A 20410-nucleotide genomic window follows, 5' to 3' on the forward strand; every position below is an offset into this window, starting at 1 on the left:
ATACTTGTTGAACGGATCCTGGGTTTTTTCTGGTTTGGATCACGTAGTAATGTGGTACCACACTGAAACAGTCAATTAAACCTGGTTTTGATCAATATTTTAGAGAATAATTCATGTTAGGTCTGGGTTAGGTCTGGGACTTGTCCTCATCAGGGTCATTCTTTCGCATATTTCTCATAGTTCATGGCTGGATCCTGGGCTATTTCTGGATTGGATCACGTAGTAATGTGGTACCACACTGAAACTGTCAATTAAACCTGGTTTTGATCAATATTTTAGAGAATAATTCATGTTAGGTCTAGGTTAGGTCTGGGATTTGCTCTCATCAGGCTCATTCTTTCGCATATTTCTCGTACTTCATGGCTGGATCCTGGGCTATTTCTGGATTGGATCACGTAGTAATGTGGTGCCACACTGAAACAGTCAATTAAACCTGGTTTTGATCAATATTTTAGAGAATAATTCATGTTAGGTCTAGGTTAGGTCTGGGATTTGCTCTCATCAGGCTCATTCTTTCGCATATTTCTCATACTTGACGGCTAGATCCTGGGCTTTTTCTGGATTGCATCACGTAGTAATGAAGTACAACACTGAAACAGTCAATTAAACCTGGTTTCGATCAATATTTTAGAGAATAATTCATGTTAGGTCTAGGTTAGGTCTGGGATTTGCTCTCATCAGGCTCATTCTTTCGCATATTTTTCATACTTGATGGCTAGATCCTGGGCTTTCTCTGGATTGCATCACGCAGTAATGAAGTACAACACTGAAACAGTCAATTAACCCTGGTTTCCATCAATATTTTAGAGGACAACGCATGTTAGGTCTAGGTTAGGCCTGGGATTTGCCCTCATCAGGGTCATACTTTCGCAGTTTTACCATACATATTGACCTGATCGAGGGTTTTTTCTGCTTTGGATCACGTAGTAAAGTGGTACCACACTGAAACAGTCCATTAAACCTGGTTTGGATCCATATTTTTAGAGGATAACGCATGTTAGGTCTAGGTTAGTCCTGGGATTTTCACTCATCAGACTCATACTTTCGCATTCTTCACATACTTGTTGAACGGATCCTGGGTTTTTTCTGGTTTGGTTCACGTAGTAATGTGGTACCACACTGAAACATTCAATTAAACCTGATCTTGATAAATATTTTGGAGTATAACGCATGTTAGGTCTGGGTTAGGTCTAGGATTTGCCCTCATCAGGCTCATACTTTCGCATATTTCTCATACTTCATGGCTAGATCCTGGGCTGTTTCTGGATTGTATCACGTAGTAATGTGGTACCACGCTGAAACAGTCAATTAAACCTGGTTTCGATCAATATTTTATAGGATAACGCAAGTTAGGTCTGGCATAGGTCTGGGATTCGCCCTCATCAGACTCATACTTTCGCGTTTTTCACATACTTGTTGAACTGATCCTGGGCTTTTTCTGGCTTGGATCACGTAGTAATGTGGTACAACACTGAAACACTCAATTAAACCTGGTTTCGATCAATATTATTGAGGATAACGCATGTTAGGTCTAGGTTAGCCCTGGGATTTTCACTCATGAGACTCATACTTTCGCATTCTTCATATACTTGTTGAACGGATCTTGGGTTTTTTCTGGTGTGAATCACGTAGTAATGTGGTACCACACTGAAACAATCAATTAAACCTGATGTTGATAAATATTTTAGAGGATAACGCATGTTAGGTCTGGGTTAGGTCTAGGATATGCCCCCATCAGGCTCATACTTTCGCATATTTCTCATACTTCATGGCTGGATCCTGGGCTGTTTCTGGATTGTATCACATAGTAATGTGGTACCACGCTGAAACAGTCGATTAAACCTGGTTTCGATCAATATTTTAGAGGATAACGCAAGTTAAGTCTGGGATAGGTCTGGGATTTGTCCTCATCAGACTCATACTTTCGCGTTTTTCACATACTTGTTGAACAGATCCTGGGTTTTTTCTGGTTTGGATCACGTAGTAGTGTGGTACCACACTGAAACAGTCCATTAAACCTGGTTGCGATCAATATTTTAGAGGATAACGCATGTTAGGTCTGGGTTAGGTCTAAGATTTGCCCTCATCAGGCTCATACTTTCGCATATTTCTCATACTTCATGGCTGGATCCTGGGCTATTTCTGGATTGGAACACGCAGTAATGTGGTACCACAATGAAACAGTCAATTAAACCTGGTTTTGATCAATATTTTAGAGAATAATTCATGTTAGGTCTAGGTTAGGTCTGGGATTTGCCCTCATCAGGCTCATACTTTCGCAAATTTCTCATACTTCATGGCTGGATCCTGGGCTATTTCTGGATTGGATCACGTAGTAATGTGGTACCACACTGAAACAGTCAATTAAACCTGGTTTTGATCAATATTTTAGAGAATAATTCATGTTAGGTCTAGGTTAGGTCTGGGATTTGCTCTCATCAGGCTCATTCTTTCGCATATTTCTCGTACTTCATGGCTGGATCCTGGGCTATTTCTGGATTGGATCACGTAGTAATGTGGTGCCACACTGAAACAGTCAATTAAACCTGGTTTTGATCAATATTTTAGAGAATAATTCATGTTAGGTCTAGGTTAGGTCTGGGAATTGCTCTCATCAGGCTCATTCTTTCGCATATTTCTCATACTTGACGGCTAGATCCTGGGCTTTTTCTGGATTGCATCACGTAGTAATGAAGTACAACACTGAAACAGTCAATTAAACCTGGTTTCGATCAATATTTTAGAGAATAATTCATGTTAGGTCTAGGTTAGGTCTGGGATTTGCTCTCATCAGGCTCATTCTTTCGCATATTTTTCATACTTGATGGCTAGATCCTGGGCTTTCTCTGGATTGCATCACGCAGTAATGAAGTACAACACTGAAACAGTCAATTAACCCTGGTTTCCATCAATATTTTAGAGGACAACGCATGTTAGGTCTAGGTTAGGCCTGGGATTTGCCCTCATCAGGGTCATACTTTCGCAGTTTTAACATACATATTGACCTGATCGAGGGTTTTTTCTGCTTTGGATCACGTAGTAAAGTGGTACCACACTGAAACAGTCCATTAAACCTGGTTTGGATCCATATTTTTAGAGGATAACGCATGTTAGGTCTAGGTTAGCCCTGGGATTTCCACTCATCAGACTCATACTTTCGCATTCTTCACATACTTGTTGAACGGATCCTGGGTTTTTTCTGGTTTGGTTCACGTAGTAATGTGGTACCACACTGAAACATTCAATTAAACCTGATCTTGATAAATATTTTGGAGTATAACGCATGTTAGGTCTGGGTTAGGTCTAGGATTTGCCCTCATCAGGCTCATACTTTCGCATATTTCTCATACTTCATGGCTAGATCCTGGGCTGTTTCTGGATTGTATCACGTAGTAATGTGGTACCACGCTGAAACAGTCAATTAAACCTGGTTTCGATCAATATTTTAGAGGATAACGCAAGTTAGGTCTGGCATAGGTCTGGGATTCGCCCTCATCAGACTCATACTTTCGCGTATTTCACATACTTGTTGAACTGATCCTGGGCTTTTTCTGGCTTGGATCACGTAGTAATGTGGTACAACACTGAAACACTCAATTAATCCTGGTTTCGATCAATATTATTGAGGATAACGCATGTTAGGTCTAGGTTAGCCCTGGGATTTTCACTCATCAGACTCATACTTTCGCATTCTTCACATACTTGTTGAACGGATCTTGGGTTTTTTCTGGTTTGGTTCACGTAGTAATGTGGTACCACACTGAAACATTCAATTAAACCTGATCTTGATAAATATTTTGGAGTATAACGCATGTTAGGTCTGGGTTAGGTCTAGGATTTGCCCTCATCAGGCTCATACTTTCGCATATTTCTCATACTTCATGGCTGGATCCTGGGCTATTTCTGGATTGGAACACGTAGTAATGTGGTACCACACTGAAACAGTCAATTAAACCTGATTTTGATCAATATTTTAGAGAATAATTCATGTTAGGTCTAGGTTAGTTCTGGGATTTGCCCTCATCAGGCTCATTCTTTCGCAAATTTCTGATACTTCATGGCTGGATCCTGGGCTATTTCTGGATTGGATCACGTAGTAATGTGGTACCACACTGAAACAGTCAATTAAACCTGGTTTTGATCAATATTTTAGAGAATAATTCATGTTAGGTCTAGGTTAGGTCTGGGATTTGCTCTCATCAGGCTCATTCTTTCGCATATTTCTCGTACTTCATGGCTGGATCCTGGGCTATTTCTGGATTGGATCACGTAGTAATGTGGTACCACACTGAAACAGTCAATTAAACCTGGTTTTGATCAATATTTTAGAGAATAATTCATGTTAGGTCTAGGTTAGGTCTGGGATTTGCTCTCATCAGGCTCATTCTTTCACATATTTCTCATACTTGACGGCTAGATCCTGGGCTTTTTCTGGTTTGTCTCACGTAGTATTGTGGTACCACACTGAAACAGTCCATTAAACCTGGTTTGCATCAATATTTTAGAGGATAACGCATGTTAGGTATAGGTTAGCCCAGGGATTTTCACTCATCAGACTAATACTTTCGCATTCTTCACATACTTGTTGAACTGATCCTGGGTTTTTTCTGGTTTGGATCACGTAGTAATGTGGTACCACACTGAAACAGTCGATTAAACCTGGTTTCGATCAATATTTTAGAGGATAACGCAAGCTAGGTCTGGGATAGGTCTGGGATTTGACCTCATCAGACTCATACTTTCGCACACGTCACATACTCGTTGAACAGATCCTGGGTTATTTTCTGGATTGCATCACGTAGTAATGAAGTACAACACTGAAACAGTCAATTAAACCTGGTTTCCATCAATATTTTAGAGGACATCGCATGTTAGGTCTAGGTTAGGCCTGGGATTTGCCCTCATCAGGGTCATACTTTCGCAGTTTTAACATACATGTTGACCTGATCAAGGGTTTTTTCTGCTTTGGATCACGTAGTAAAGTGGTACCACACTGAAACAGTCCATTAAACATGGTTTGGATCAATATTTTAGAGGATAACGCATGTTAGGTCTAGGTTAGCCCTGGGATTTTCACTCATCAGACTCATACTTTCGCATTCTTCGCATACTTGTTGAACGGATCCTGGGTATTTTCTGGTTTGGTTCACGTAGTAATGTGGTACCACACTGAAACATTCAGTTAAACCTGATCTTGATAAATATTTTAGAGGATAACGCATGTTAGGTCTGGGTTAGGTCTAAGATTTGCCCCCATCAGGCTCATACTTTCGCATATTTCCCATACTTCATGGCTAGATCCTGGGCTGTTTCTGGATTGTATCACGTAGTAATATGGTACCACGCTGAAACAGTCAATTAAACCTGGTTTCGATCAATATTTTAGAGGATAACGCTAGTTAGGTCTGGCATAGGTCTGGGATTCACCCTAATCAGGCTCATACTTTCGCGTTTTTCACTTACTTGTTGAACTGATCCTGGGCTTTTTCTGGTTTGGATCACGTAGTAATGTGGTACCATACTGAAACAGTCAATTAAACCTGGTTTCGATCAATATTTTAGAGGATAACGCAAGTTAGGTCTGGGATGGGTCTGGGATTTGCCCTCATCAGGCTCATACTTTCGCGTTTTTCACATACTTGTTGAACAGATCCTGGGTTTTTTCTGGATTGGATCACGTAGTAATGTGGGACCACACTGAAACAATCAATTAAACCTGGTCTTGATAAATATTTTAGAGGATAACGCATGTTAGGTCTGGGATAGGTCTGGGATTTGCCCTCATCAGACTCATACTTTCGCACACTTCACATACTCGTTGAACAGATCCTGGGTTATTTTCTGGTTTGGATCACATAGTAATGTGGTATCGCACTGAAACAGTCGATTAAACCAGGTTTGGATCAACATTTTACAGGATAACGCATGTTAGGTCTACGTTAGGTCTGGGATTTTCACTCATCAGACTCATACTTTCGCATTCTTCACATACTTGTTGAACGGATCCCGGGTTTTTTCTGGTTTGGATCACGTAGTAATGTGGGTCCACACTGAAACAATTAATTAAACCTGGTCTTGATAAATATTTTAGAGGATAACGCATGTTAGGTCTGGGATAGGTCTGGGATTTGCCCTCATCAGACTCATACTTTCGCACACTTCACATACTCGTTGAACAGATCCTGGGTTTTTTCTGGTTTGGATCACGTAGTAATGTGGTACCACACTGAAACAGTCGATGAAACCTGGTTTCGATCAATATTTTAGAGGATAACGCAAGGTAAGTCTTGGATTGGTCTGGGATTTGACCTCATCAGACTCATACTTTCGCACACTTCACATACTCGTTGAACAGATCCTGGGTTATTTTCTGGTTTGGACCACATAGTAATGTGGTACCACACTGAAACAGTCGATTAAACCAGGTTTCGATCAATATTTTTGAGGATAACGCATGTTAGGTCTAGGTTAGGCCGGGGATTTTCACTCAACAGACTCATACTTTCGCATTCTTCACATACTTGTTGAACGGATCCTGGATTTTTTCTGGATTGCATCTCGTAGTAATGAAGTACAACACTGAAACAGTCAATTAAACCTGGTTTCCATCAATATCTTAGAGGACAACGCAAGTTAGGTCTGGGATAGGTCTGGGATTTGCCCACATCAGGCTCATACTTTCGCGTTTTTCACATACTCGTTGAACAGATCCTAGGTTATTTTCTGGTTTGGATCACATAGTAATGTGGTACCACACTGAAACAGTCGATTAATCCAGGTTTCGATCAATATTTTTGAGGATAACGCATGTTAGGTCTAGGTTAGGCCTGGTATTTTCACTCATCAGACTCATACTTTCGCATTCTTCACATACTTGTTGAACGGATCCTGGGTTTTTTCTGGTTTGGATCACGTAGTAATGTGGAACCACACAGAAACAATCAATTAAACCTGGTCTTGATAAATATTTTAGAGGATAACGCATGTTAGGTCTAGGTTAGGTCTACGATTTGCCCTCGTCAGGCTCATACATTCGCATATTTCTCATACTTCATGGCTAGATCCTGGGCTATTTCTGGATTGTATCACGTAGTAATGTGGTACCACACAGAAACAGTCAATTAAACCTGGTTTCGATGAATATTTTAGAGGATAACGCAAGTTACGTCTGGGATAGGTCTGGGATAGGTCTGAGATTTGCCCTCATCAGGCTCATACTTTCGCGTTTTTCACATACTTGTTGAACAGATCCTGGGTTATTTTCTGGTTTGCGTCACGTAGTAGTGTGGTACCACACTGAAACAGTCGATTAAACCTGGTTTCGATCAATATTTTTGAGGATAACGCATGTTAGGTCTAGGTTAGGCCGGGGATTTTCACTCAACAGACTCATACTTTCGCATTCTTCACATACTTGTTGAACGGATCCTGGATTTTTTCTGGTTTGGATCACGTAGTAATGTGGGACCACACTGAAACAGTCAATTGAACCTGGTTTCGATCAATATATTAGAGAATAATTCATGTTACGTGTAGGTTAGGTCTGGGATTTGCTCTCATCAGGCTCATTCTTTCGCATATTTCTCATACTTGATGGCTAGATCCTGGGCTTTTTCTGGATTGCATCACGTAGTAATGAAGTACAACACTGAAACAGTCAATTAAACCTGGTTTCCATCAATATCTTAGAGGACAACGCAAGTTAGGTCTGGGATAGGTCTGGGATTTGCCCACATCAGGCTCATACTTTCGCGTTTTCCACATACTCGTTGAACAGATCCTGAGTTATTTTCTGGTTTGGATCACATAGTAATGTGGTACCACACTGAAACAGTCGATTAATCCAGGTTTCGATCAATATTTTTGAGGATAACGCATGTTAGGTCTAGGTTAGGCCTGGTATTTTCACTCATCAGACTCATACTTTCGCATTCTTCTCATACTTGTTGAACGGATCCTGGGTTTTTTCTGGTTTGGATCACGTAGTAATGTAGGACCACACAGAAACAATCAATTAAACCTGGTCTTGATAAATATTTTGGAGGATAACGCATGTTAGGTCTGGGTTAGGTCTAGGATTTGCCCTCGTCAGGCTCATACATTCGCATATTACTCATACTTCACGGCTAGATCCTGGGCTATTTCTGGATTGTATCACGTAGTAATGTGGTACCACACAGAAACAGTCAATTAAACCTGGTTTCGATCAATATTTTAGAGGATAACGCAAGTTAGGTCTGGGATGGGTCTGGGATTTGCCCTCATCAGGCTCATACTTTCGCGTTTTTCACATACTTGTTGAACAGATTCTGGGTTTCTTCTGGATTGGATCACGTAGTAATGTGGGACCACACTGAAACAATCAATTAAACCTGGTCTTGATAAATATTTTAGAGGATAACGCATGTTAGGTCTGGGTTAGGTCTAGGATTTGCCCTCATCAGGCTCATACTTTCGCATATTTCTCATACTTCATGGCTGGATCCTGGGCTATTTCTGGATTGGATCACGTATTAATGTGGTACCACACTGAAACAGTCAATTAAACCTGGTTTTGATGAATATTTTAGAGAATAATTCATGTTAGGTCTAGGTTAGGCATGGGATTTGCTCTCATCAGGCTCATTCTTTCGCATATTTCTCATACTAGATGGCTAGATCCTGGGCTTTTTCTGGATTGCATCACGCAGTAATGAAGTACAACACTGAAACACTCAATTAAACCTGGTTTCGATCAATATTATTGAGGATAACGCATGTTAGGTCTAGGTTAGGCCTGGGATTTTCACTCATCAGACTCATGCTTTCGCATTCTTCACATACTTGATGAACGGATCCTGGGTTTTTTCTGGTTTGGATCATGTAGTAATGTGGGTCCACACTGAAACAATCAATTAAACCTGGTCTTGATAAATATTTTAGAGGATAACGCATGTTAGGTCTGGGATAGGTCTGGGATTTGCCCTCATCAGACTCATACTTTCGCACACTTCACATACTCGTTGAACAGATCCTGGGTTTTTTCTGGTTTGGATCACGTAGTAATGTGGTACCACACTGAAACAGTCGATGAAACCTGGTTTCGATCAATATTTTAGAGGATAACGCAAGTTAAGTCTTGGATTGGTCTGGGATTTGACCTCATCAGACTAATACTTTCGCACACTTCACATACTCGTTGAACAGATCCTGGGTTATTTTCTGGTTTGGACCACATAGTAATGTGGTACCACACTGAGACAGTCGATTAAACCAGGTTTCGATCAATATTATTGTGGATAACGCATGTTAGGTCTATGTTAGTCCTGGGATTTTCACTCATCAGGCTCATACTTTCGCATTCTTCACATACTTGTTGAACGGATCCTGGGTTTTTTCTGGTTTGGATCACGTAGTAACGTGGGACCACACTGAAACAGTCAATTAAACCTGGTTTCGATCAATATTTTTGAGGACAACGCAAGTTAGGTCTGGGATAGGTCTGGGATTTGCCCTCATCAGGCTCATACTTTCGCGTTTTTCACATACTTGTTGAACAGATCCTGGGTTTTTTCTGGTTTGTATCACGTAGTAGTGTGGCACCACACTGAAACAGTCCATTAAACCTGGTTTGCATCAATATTTTAGAGGATAACGCATGTTAGGTCTAGGTTAGCCCTGGGATTTTCACTCATCAGACTCATACTTTCGCATTCTTCACATACTTGTTGAACTGATCCTGGGTTTTTACTGGTTTGGATCACGTAGTAATGTGGTACCACACTGAAACAGTCGATTAAACCTGGTTTCGATCAATATTTTAGAGGATAACGCAAGTTAGGTCTGGGATAGGTCTGGGTTTTGACCTCATCAGACTCATACTTTCGCATATTTCTCATACTAGATGGCTAGATCCTGAGCTTTTTCTGGATTGCATCACGTAGTAATGAAGTACAACACTGAAACACTCAATTAAACCTGGTTTCCATCAATATTATTGAGGATAACGCATGTTAGATCTAGGCTAGGCCTGGGATTCTCACTCATCAGACTCATCCTTTCGCATTCTTCACATACTTGTTGAACGGATTCTGGGTTTTTTCTGGTTTGGATCACGTAGTAATGTCGGACCACACTGAAACAATCAATTAAACCTGATCTTGATAAATATTTTAGAGGATAACGCATGTTAGGTCTGGGTTAGGTCTAGGATTTGCCCTCATCAGGCTCATACTTTCGCATATTTCTCATACTTCATGGCTGGATCCTGGGCTTTCTCTGGATTGCATCACGTAGTAATGAAGTACAACACTGAAACAGTCAATTAAACCTGGTTTCCATCAATATTTTAGAGGACAACGCATGTTAGGTCTAGGTTAAGCCTGGGATTTGCTCTCATCAGGGTCATACTTTCGCAGTTTTAACATACATGTTGACCTGATCGAGGGTTTTTTCTGCTTTTGATCACGTAGTAATGTGGTACCACACTGAAACAGTCCATTAAACCTGGTTTGGATCAATATTTTTGAGGATAACGCATGTTAGGTCTAGGTTAGGCCGGGGATTTTCACTCATCAGGCTGATACTTTCGCATATTTCTCATACTTCATGGCTAGGTCCTGGGCTGTTTCTGGATTGTGTCACATAGTAATGTTGTACCACGCTGAAACAGTCGATTAAACCTGGTTTCGATCGATATTTTAGAGGATAACGCAAGTTAAGTCTGGGATAGGTCTGGGATTTGACCTCATCAGACTCATACTTTCGCGTTTTTCACATACTTGTTGAACAGATCCTGGGTTTTTTCTGGTTTGGAACACGTAGTAGTGTGGTACCACACTGAAACAGTCCATTAAGCCTGGTTGCGATCAATATTTTAGAGGATAACGCATGTTAGGTCTGGGTTAGGTCAACGATTTGCCCTCATCAGGCTCATACTTTCGCATATTTCTCATACTTCATGGCTGGATCCTGGGCTATTTCTGGATTGGATCACGTAGTAATGTGGTACCACACTGAAACAGTCAATTAAACCTGGTTTTGATCAATATTTTAGAGAATAATTCATGTTAGGTCTAGGTTAGGTCTGGGATTTGCTCTCATCAGGCTCATTCTTTCGCATATTTCTCATACTTGATGGCTAAATCCTGGGCTTTTTCTGGATTGCATCACGTAGTAATGAAGTACAACACTGAAACAGTCAATTAAACCTGGTTTCCATCAATATTTTAGAGGACAACGCATGTTAGGTCTAGGTTAGGCCTGGGATTTGCCCTCATCACGGACATACTTTCGCAGTTTTAACATACATGTTGACCTGATCGAGGGTTTTTTCTGCTTTGGATCACGTAGTAAAGTGGTACCACACTGAAACAGTCCATTAAACCTGGTTTGGATCAATATTTTAGAGGATAACGCATGTTAGGTCTGGGATAAGTCTGGGATTTGCCCTCATCAGACTAATACTTTCGCATTCTTCACATACTTGTTGAACTGATCCTGGGTTTTTTCTGGTTTGGATCACGTATTAATGTGGTACCACACTGAAACAGTCGATTAAACCTGGTTTCGATCAGTACTTTAGAGGATAACGCAACATAAGTCTGGGATTGGTCTGGGATTTGACCTAATCAGACTCATACTTTCGCGTTTTTCACATACTTGTTGAACAGATCCTGGGTTTTTTCTGGTTTGGATCACGTAGTAGTGTGGTACCACACTGAAACAGTCCATTAAACCTGCTTGCGATCAATATTTTAGAGGATAACGCATGTTAGGACTGGATTAGGTCTAGGATTTGCCCTCATCAGGCTCATTCTTTCGCATATTTCTCAAACTTGATGGCTAGATCCTGGGCCTTTTCTGGATTGCATCACGTAGTAATGTGGTACCACACTAAAACATTCAATTAAACCTGGTCTTGATAAATATTTTAGAGGATAACGCATGTTAGGTCTGGGTTAGGTCTAGGATTTGCCCTCATCAGGCTCATACTTTCGCATATTTCTCATACTTCATGGCTGGATCCTGGGCTTTCTCTGGATCGCATCACGTAGTAATGAAGTACAACACTGAAACAGTCAATTAAACCTGGTTTCCATCAATATTTTAGAGGATAACGCATGTTAGGTCTAGGTTAGCCCTGGGATTTTCACTCATCAGACTCATACTTTCGCATTCTTCACATACTTGTTGAACTGATCCTGGGTTTTTTCTGGTTTGGATCACGTAGTAAAGTGGTACCACACTGAAACAGTCCATTAAACCTGGTTTGGATCAATATTTTTGAGGATAACGCATGTTAGGTCTAGGTTAGGCCGGGGATTTTCACTCATCAGGCTCATACTTTCGCATATTTCTCATACTTCATGGCTAGGTCCTGGGATGTTTCTGGATTGTATCACATAGCAATGCGGTACCACGCTGAAACAGTCGATTAAACCTGGTTTCGATCAATATTTTAGAGGATAACGCAAGTTAAGTCTGGGATAGGTCTGGGATTTGACCTCATCAGACTCATACTTTCGCATATTTCTCATACTTCATGGCTGGATCCTGGGCAATTTCTGGATTGGATCACGTAGTAATGTGGTACCACACTGAAACAGTCAATTGAACCTGGTTTTGATCAATATTTTACAGAATAATTCATGTTAGGTCTAGGTTAGGTCTGGGATTTGCTCTCATCAGGCTCATTCTTTCGCATATTTCTCATACTTGATGCCTAGATCCTGGGCTTTTTCTGGATAGCATCACGTAGTAATGAAGTACAACACTGAAACAGTCAATTAAACCTGGTTTCCATCAATATTTTAGAGGACAACGCATGTTAGGTCTAGGTTAGGCCAGGGATTTGCCCTCATCAGGGTCATACTTTCGCAGTTTTAACATACATGTTGACCTGATCGAGGGTTTTTTCTGCTTTGGATCACGTAGTAAAGTGGTACCACACTGAAACAGTCCATTAAACCTGGTTTGAATCAATATTTTAGAGGATAACGCATGTTAGGTCTAGGTTAGCCCTGGGATTTTCACTCATCAGACTCATACTTTCGCATTCTTCACATACTTGTTGAACGGATCCTGGGTTTTTTCTGGTTTGGTTCACGTAGTAATGTGGTACCACACTGAAACATTCAATTAAACCTGATCTTGATAAATATTTTAGAGGATAACGCATGTTAGGTCTGGGTTAGGTCTAAGATTTGCCCTCATCAGGCTCATACTTTCGCATATTTCTCATACTTCATGGCTGGATCCTGGGCTTTCGCTGGATCGCATCACGTAGTAATGAAGTACAACACTGAAACAGTCAATTAAACCTGGTTTCCATCAATATTTTAGAGGACAACGCATGTTAGGTCTAGGTTAGGCCTGGGGTTTGCTCTCATCGGGGTCATACTTTCGCAGTTTTAACATACATGTTGACCTGATCGAGGGTTTTTTCTGGTTTGGATCACGTAGTAAAGTGGTACCACACTGAAACAGTCCATTAAACCTGGTTTGGATCAATATTTTTGAGGATAACGCATGTTAGGTCTAGGTTAGGCCGGGGATTTTCACTCATCAGGCTCATACTTTCGCATATTTCTCATACTTCATGGCTAGGTCCTGGGATGTTTCTGGATTGTATCACATAGCAATGTGGTACCACGCTGAAACAGTCGATTAAACCTGGTTTCGATCAATATTTTAGAGGATAACGCAAGTTAAGTCTGGGATAGGTCTGGGATTTGACCTCATCAGACTCATACTTTCGCATATTTCTCATACTTCATGGCTGGATCCTGGGCTATTTCTGGATTGGATCACGTAGTAATGTGGTACCACACTGAAACAGTCAATTAAACCTGGTTTTGATCAATATTTTACAGAATAATTCATGTTAGGTCTAGGTTAGGTCTGGGATTTGCTCTCATCAGGCTCATACTTTCGCACACTTCACATACTCGTTTGACAGATCCTGGGATATTTTCTGGTTTGGATCGCATAGTAATGTGGTACCACACTGAAACAGTCGATTAAACCAGGTTTCGACCAATATTTTAGAGGATAACGCATGTTAGGTCTAGGTTAGGCCTGGGATTTGCCCTCATCAGGGTCATACTTTCGCGTTTTTCACATACTTGTTGACCTGATCGAGGGTTTTTTCTGGTTTGGATCACGTAGTAATGTGGTACCACACTGAAACAGTCAATTAAACCTGGTTTTGATCAATATTTTACAGAATAATTCATGTTAGGTCTAGGTTAGGTCTGGGATTTGCTCTCATCAGGCTCATTCTTCCGCATATTTCTCATACTTGATGGCTAGATCCTGGGCTTTTTCTGGATTGCATCACGTAGTAATGATGTACAACACTGAAACAGTCAATTAAACCTGGTTTCCGTCAATATCTAAGAGGACAACGCATGTTAGGTCTAGGTTAGCCCTGGGATTTTCACTCTTCAGACTCATACTTTCGCATTCTTCACATACTTGTTGAACAGATCCTGGGTTTTTTCGGGTTTGGATCTTGTAGTAGTGTGGTACCACACTGAAACAGTCCATGAAACCTGGTTTGGATCAATATTTTAGAGGATAACGCATGTTAGGTCTAGGTTAGGTCTGGGATTTTCACTCATCAGACTCATACTTTCCCATTCTTCACATACTTGTTGAACGGATCCTGGGTTTTTTCTGGTTTGGATCACGTAGTAATGTGGTACCACACTGAAACAGTCGATGAAACCTGGTTTCGATCAATATTTTAGAGGACAACGCAAGTTAGGTCTAGGTAAGGCCTGAGATTTTCACTGATCAGACTCATACTTTCGCATCCTTCACATACTTGTTGAACGGATCCTGAGTTTTTTCTGGTTTGGATCACGTAGTAATGTGGTACCACACTGAAACGGTCAATTAAACATGGTTTCGATCAATATTTTAGAGGATAACGCAAGTTAGGTCTGGGATAGGTCTGGGATTTGCCCTCGTCAGGCTCATACTTTCGCGTTTTTCACATACTTGTTGAACAGATCATGGGTTTTCTCTGGGTTGGGTCACGTGGTACCACACTGAAACAATCAATTAAACCTGGTTTCGCTCAATATTTTAGAGGATAACGCATGTTAGGTCTAGGTTAGCCCTGGGATTTTCACGCATCAGACTCATACTTTCGCATTCTTCACATACTTGTTGAACTGATCCTGGGTTTTTTCTGGATTGGATCACGTAGTAATGTGGTACCACACTGAAACGGTCAATTAAACCTGGTTTCGATCAATATTTTAGAGGATAACGCAAGTTAGCTCTGGGATAGGTCTGGGATTTGCCCTCATCAGGCTCATACTTTCGCGTTTTTCACATACTTGTTGAACAGATCATGGGTTTTTTCTGGGTTGGGTCACGTGGTACCACACCGAAACAATCAATTAAACCTGGTTTTGCTCAATATTTTAGAGGATAACGCATGTTAGGTCTAGGTTAGCCCTGGGATTTTCACTCATCAGACTCATACTTTCGCATTCTTCACATACTCGTTGAACAGATCCTGGGTTATTTTCTGGTTTGGATCACATAGTAATTTGGTACCACACTGAAACAGTCGATTAAACCAGGTTTCGATCAATATTTTTGAGGATAACGCATGTTAGGTCTAGGTTAGGCAGAGGATTTTCACTCATCAGACTCATACTTTCGCATTCTTCACATACTTGTAGAACGGATCCTGGGTTTTTACTGGTGTGGATCACGTAGTAATGTGGGTCCACACTGAAACAGTCAATTAAACCTGGTTTCGATCAATATTTTAGAGGATAACGAAAGTTATGTCTAGTTTAGGTCTGGGATTTGCCCTCATCAGACTCATACTTTCGCATACTTCACATACTTGTTGAACAGATCCTGGGTTTTTTTCTGGTTTGGATCACGTAGTAATGTGGTACCACACTGAAACAGTCGATTAAACCTGGTTTCGATCAATATTTTTGAGGATAACGCATGTTAGGTCTAGGTTAGGCCGAGGATTTTCACTCATCAGACTCATACTTTCGCATTCTTCACATACTTGATGGCTAGATCCTGGGCTTTTTCTGGATTGGATCACGTAGTAATGTGTTACCACACTGAAACAGTCAATTAAACCTGGTTTCGCTCAATATCTTAGAAGATAACGCATGTTAGGTCTAGGTTAGGCCTGGGATTTGCCCTCATCAGACTCATACTTTCGCATGCTTCACATACTTGTTGAACGGATCCTGGGTTTTTACTGGTTTGGATCATGTAGTAATGTGGTACCACACTGAAACAGTCAATTGAACCTGGTTTCGATCAATATTTTAGAGAATAATTCACGTTAGGTCAAGGTTAGGTCTGGGATTTCCTCTCATCAGGCTCATTCTTTCGCATATTTCTCATACTTGATGGCTAGATCCTGGGCTTTTTCTGGATTGGATCACGTAGTAATGTATTACCACACTGAAACAGTCAATTAAACCTGGTTTCGCTCAATATCTTAGAAGATAACGCATGTTAGGTCTAGGTTAGGCCTGGGATTTGCCCTCGTCAGGGTCATACTTTCGCAGTTTTAACATACATGTTGGCCTGATCGAGGGTTTTTTCTGCTTTGGATCACGTAGTAAAGTGGTACCACACTGAAGCAGTCCATTAAACCTGGTTTGGATCAATATTTTAGAGGATAACGCATGTTAGGTTTGGGTTAGGTCTAGGATTTGCCCTCATCAGGCTCATACTTTCGCATATTTCTCATACTTCATGGCTAGATCCTGGGCTGTTTCTGGATTGTATCATGTAGTAATGCGGTACCACGCTGAAACAGTCAATTAAACCTGGTTTCGATCAATATTTTAGAGGATAACGCATGTTATGTCTGGGTCAGGTCTGGGATTCGCCCTCATCAGGCTCATACTTTCGCATTTTTCACGTACTTGTTGAACTGATCCTGGGTTTTTTCTGGTTTGGGTCACGTAGTAATGTGGTACCACACTGAAACAGTCGACTAAACCAGGTATCGATCAATATTTTTGAGGATAACGCATGTTAGGTCTAGGTTAGGCCTGGGATTTTCACTCATCAGACACATACTTTCGTATTCTTCACATACTTGTTGAACGGATCCTGGGTTTTGTCTGGTTTGGATCACGTAGTAATGTGGGACCTCACTGAAACAGTCAATTAAATCTGGTTTCGACCAATATTTTAGAGAATAATTCATGTTAGTTCTAGGGTAGGTCTGGGATTTGCTCTCATCAGGCTCATTCTTTCGCATATTTCTCATACTTGATGGCTAGATCCTGGGCTATTTCTGGATTGCATCACGTAGTAATGAAGTACAACACTGAAACAGTCAATTAAATCTGGTTTCGATCAATATTTTAGAGGATAACGCAAGTTAGGTCTGGGATAGGTCTGGGATTCGCCCTCATCAGGCTCATACTTTCGCGTTTTTCACATACTCGTTGAACAGATCCTGGGTTATTTTCTGGTTTGGATCACATAGTAATGTGGTACCACACTGAAACAGTCGATTAAACCAGGTTTCGGTCAATATTTTTGAGGATAACGCATGTTAGGTCTAGGTTAGGTCTGGGATTTGCTCTCATCAGGCTCATTCTTTCGCATATTTCTCATACTTGATGGCTAGATCCTGGGCTTTTTCTGGATTGCATCACGTAGTAATGAAGTACAACACTGAAACAGTCAATTAAACCTGGTTTCGATCAATATTTTAGAGGATAACGCATGTTAGGTCTAGGTTAGCCCTGGGATTTTCACTTATCAGGCTCATACTTTCGCGTTTTTCACATACTTGTTGAACAGATCCTCGGTTTTTTCTGGTTTGGATCACGAAGTAGTGTGGTACCACACTGAAAGAGTGAATTAAACCTGGTTTCCATCAATATCTTAGAGGACAACGCAAGTTAGGTCTAGGTTAGGCCTGGGATTTTCACTCATCAGGCTCATACTTTCGCATTCTTCACATACTTGTTGAACGGATCCTGGGTTTTTTCTGGTTTGGATCACGTAGTAATGTGGGACCACACTGAAACAGTCGACTAAACCTGGTTTCGATCAATATTTTAGAGGATAACGCATGTTAGGTCTGAGATAGGTCTGGGATTCGCCCTCATCAGGCTCATACTTTTGCAGTTTTAACATGCATGTTGACCTGATCGAGGGTTTTTTCTGCTTTGGATCACGTAGTAAAGTGGCACCACACTAAAACAGTCAATTAAACCTGGTTTCGATCAATATTTTAGAGGACAACGCATGTTAGGTCTAGGTTAGGCCTGGGATTTGCCCACATCAGGCTCATACTTTCGCATATTTCTCATACTTCATGGCTAGATCCGGGGCTGTTTCTGGATTGGATCACGTAGTAATGTGGTACCACACTGAAACAGTCAATTAAACCTGGTTTCGATCAATATTTTTGAGGATAACGCAAGTTAGGTCTGGGATAGGTCTGGGATTTGCCCTCATCAGGCTCATACTTTCGAGTTTTTCACATACTTGTTGAACTGATCCTGGGTTTTTTCTGGTTTGGATCACGTAGCAATGTGGTACCACACTGAAACAGTCGATTAATCCACGTTTCGATCAATATTTTTGAGGATAACGCATGTTAGGTCTAGGTTAGGCCTGGTATTTTCACTCATCAGACTCATACTTTCGCATTCTTCTCATACTTGTTGAACGGATCCTGGGTTTTTTCTGGTTTGGATCACGTAGTAATGTAGGACCACACAGAAACAATCAATTAAACCTGGTCTTGATAAATATTTTGGAGGATAACGCATGTTAGGTCTGGGTTAGGTCTAGGATTTGCCCTCGTCAGGCTCATACATTCGCATATTACTCATACTTCACGGCTAGATCCTGGGCTATTTCTGGATTGTATCACGTAGTAATGTGGTACCACACAGAAACAGTCAATTAAACCTGGTTTCGATCAATATTTTAGAGGATAACGCAAGTTAGGTCTGGGATGGGTCTGGGATTTGCCCTCATCAGGCTCATACTTTCGCGTTTTTCACATACTTGTTGAACAGATTCTGGGATTCTTCTGGATTGGATCACGTAGTAATGTGGGACCACACTGAAACAATCAATTAAACCTGGTCTTGATAAATATTTTAGAGGATAACGCATGTTAGGTCTGGGTTAGGTCTAGGATTTGCCCTCATCAGGCTCATACTTTCGCATATTTCTCATACTTCATGGCTGGATCCTGGGCTATTTCTGGATTGGATCACGTATTAATGTGGTACCACACTGAAACAGTCAATTAAACCTGGTTTTGATGAATATTTTAGAGAATAATTCATGTTAGGTCTAGGTTAGGCATGGGATTTGCTCTCATCAGGCTCATTCTTTCGCATATTTCTCATACTAGATGGCTAGATCCTGGGCTTTTTCTGGATTGCATCACGCAGTAATGAAGTACAACACTGAAACACTCAATTAAACCTGGTTTCGATCAATATTATTGAGGATAACGCATGTTAGGTCTAGGTTAGGCCTGGGATTTTCACTCATCAGACTCATGCTTTCGCATTCTTCACATACTTGATGAACGGATCCTGGGTTTTTTCTGGTTTGGATCATGTAGTAATGTGGGTCCACACTGAAACAATCAATTAAACCTGGTCTTGATAAATATTTTAGAGGATAGCGCATGTTAGGTCTGGGATAGGTCTGGGATTTGCCCTCATCAGACTCATACTTTCGCACACTTCACATACTCGTTGAACAGATCCTGGGTTTTTTCTGGTTTGGATCACGTAGTAATGTGGTACCACACTGAAACAGTCGATGAAACCTGGTTTCGATCAATATTTTAGAGGATAACGCAAGTTAAGTCTTGGATTGGTCTGGGATTTGACCTCATCAGACTAATACTTTCGCACACTTCACATACTCGTTGAACAGATCCTGGGTTATTTTCTGGTTTGGACCACATAGTAATGTGGTACCACACTGAGACAGTCGATTAAACCAGGTTTCGATCAATATTATTGTGGATAACGCATGTTAGGTCTATGTTAGTCCTGGGATTTTCACTCATCAGGCTCATACTTTCGCATTCTTCACATACTTGTTGAACGGATCCTGGGTTTTTTCTGGTTTGGATCACGTAGTAACGTGGGACCACACTGAAACAGTCAATTAAACCTGGTTTCGATCAATATTTTTGAGGACAACGCAAGTTAGGTCTGGGATAGGTCTGGGATTTGCCCTCATCAGGCTCATACTTTCGCGTTTTTCACATACTTGTTGAACAGATCCTGGGTTTTTTCTGGTTTGTATCACGTAGTAGTGTGGCACCACACTGAAACAGTCCATTAAACCTGGTTTGCATCAATATTTTAGAGGATAACGCATGTTAGGTCTAGGTTAGCCCTGGGATTTTCACTCATCAGACTCATAC

This window comes from Colletes latitarsis, unplaced genomic scaffold (genome assembly GCF_051014445.1).
Source record: "Colletes latitarsis isolate SP2378_abdomen unplaced genomic scaffold, iyColLati1 scaffold0025, whole genome shotgun sequence".
NCBI lineage: Eukaryota > Metazoa > Arthropoda > Insecta > Hymenoptera > Colletidae > Colletes > Colletes latitarsis.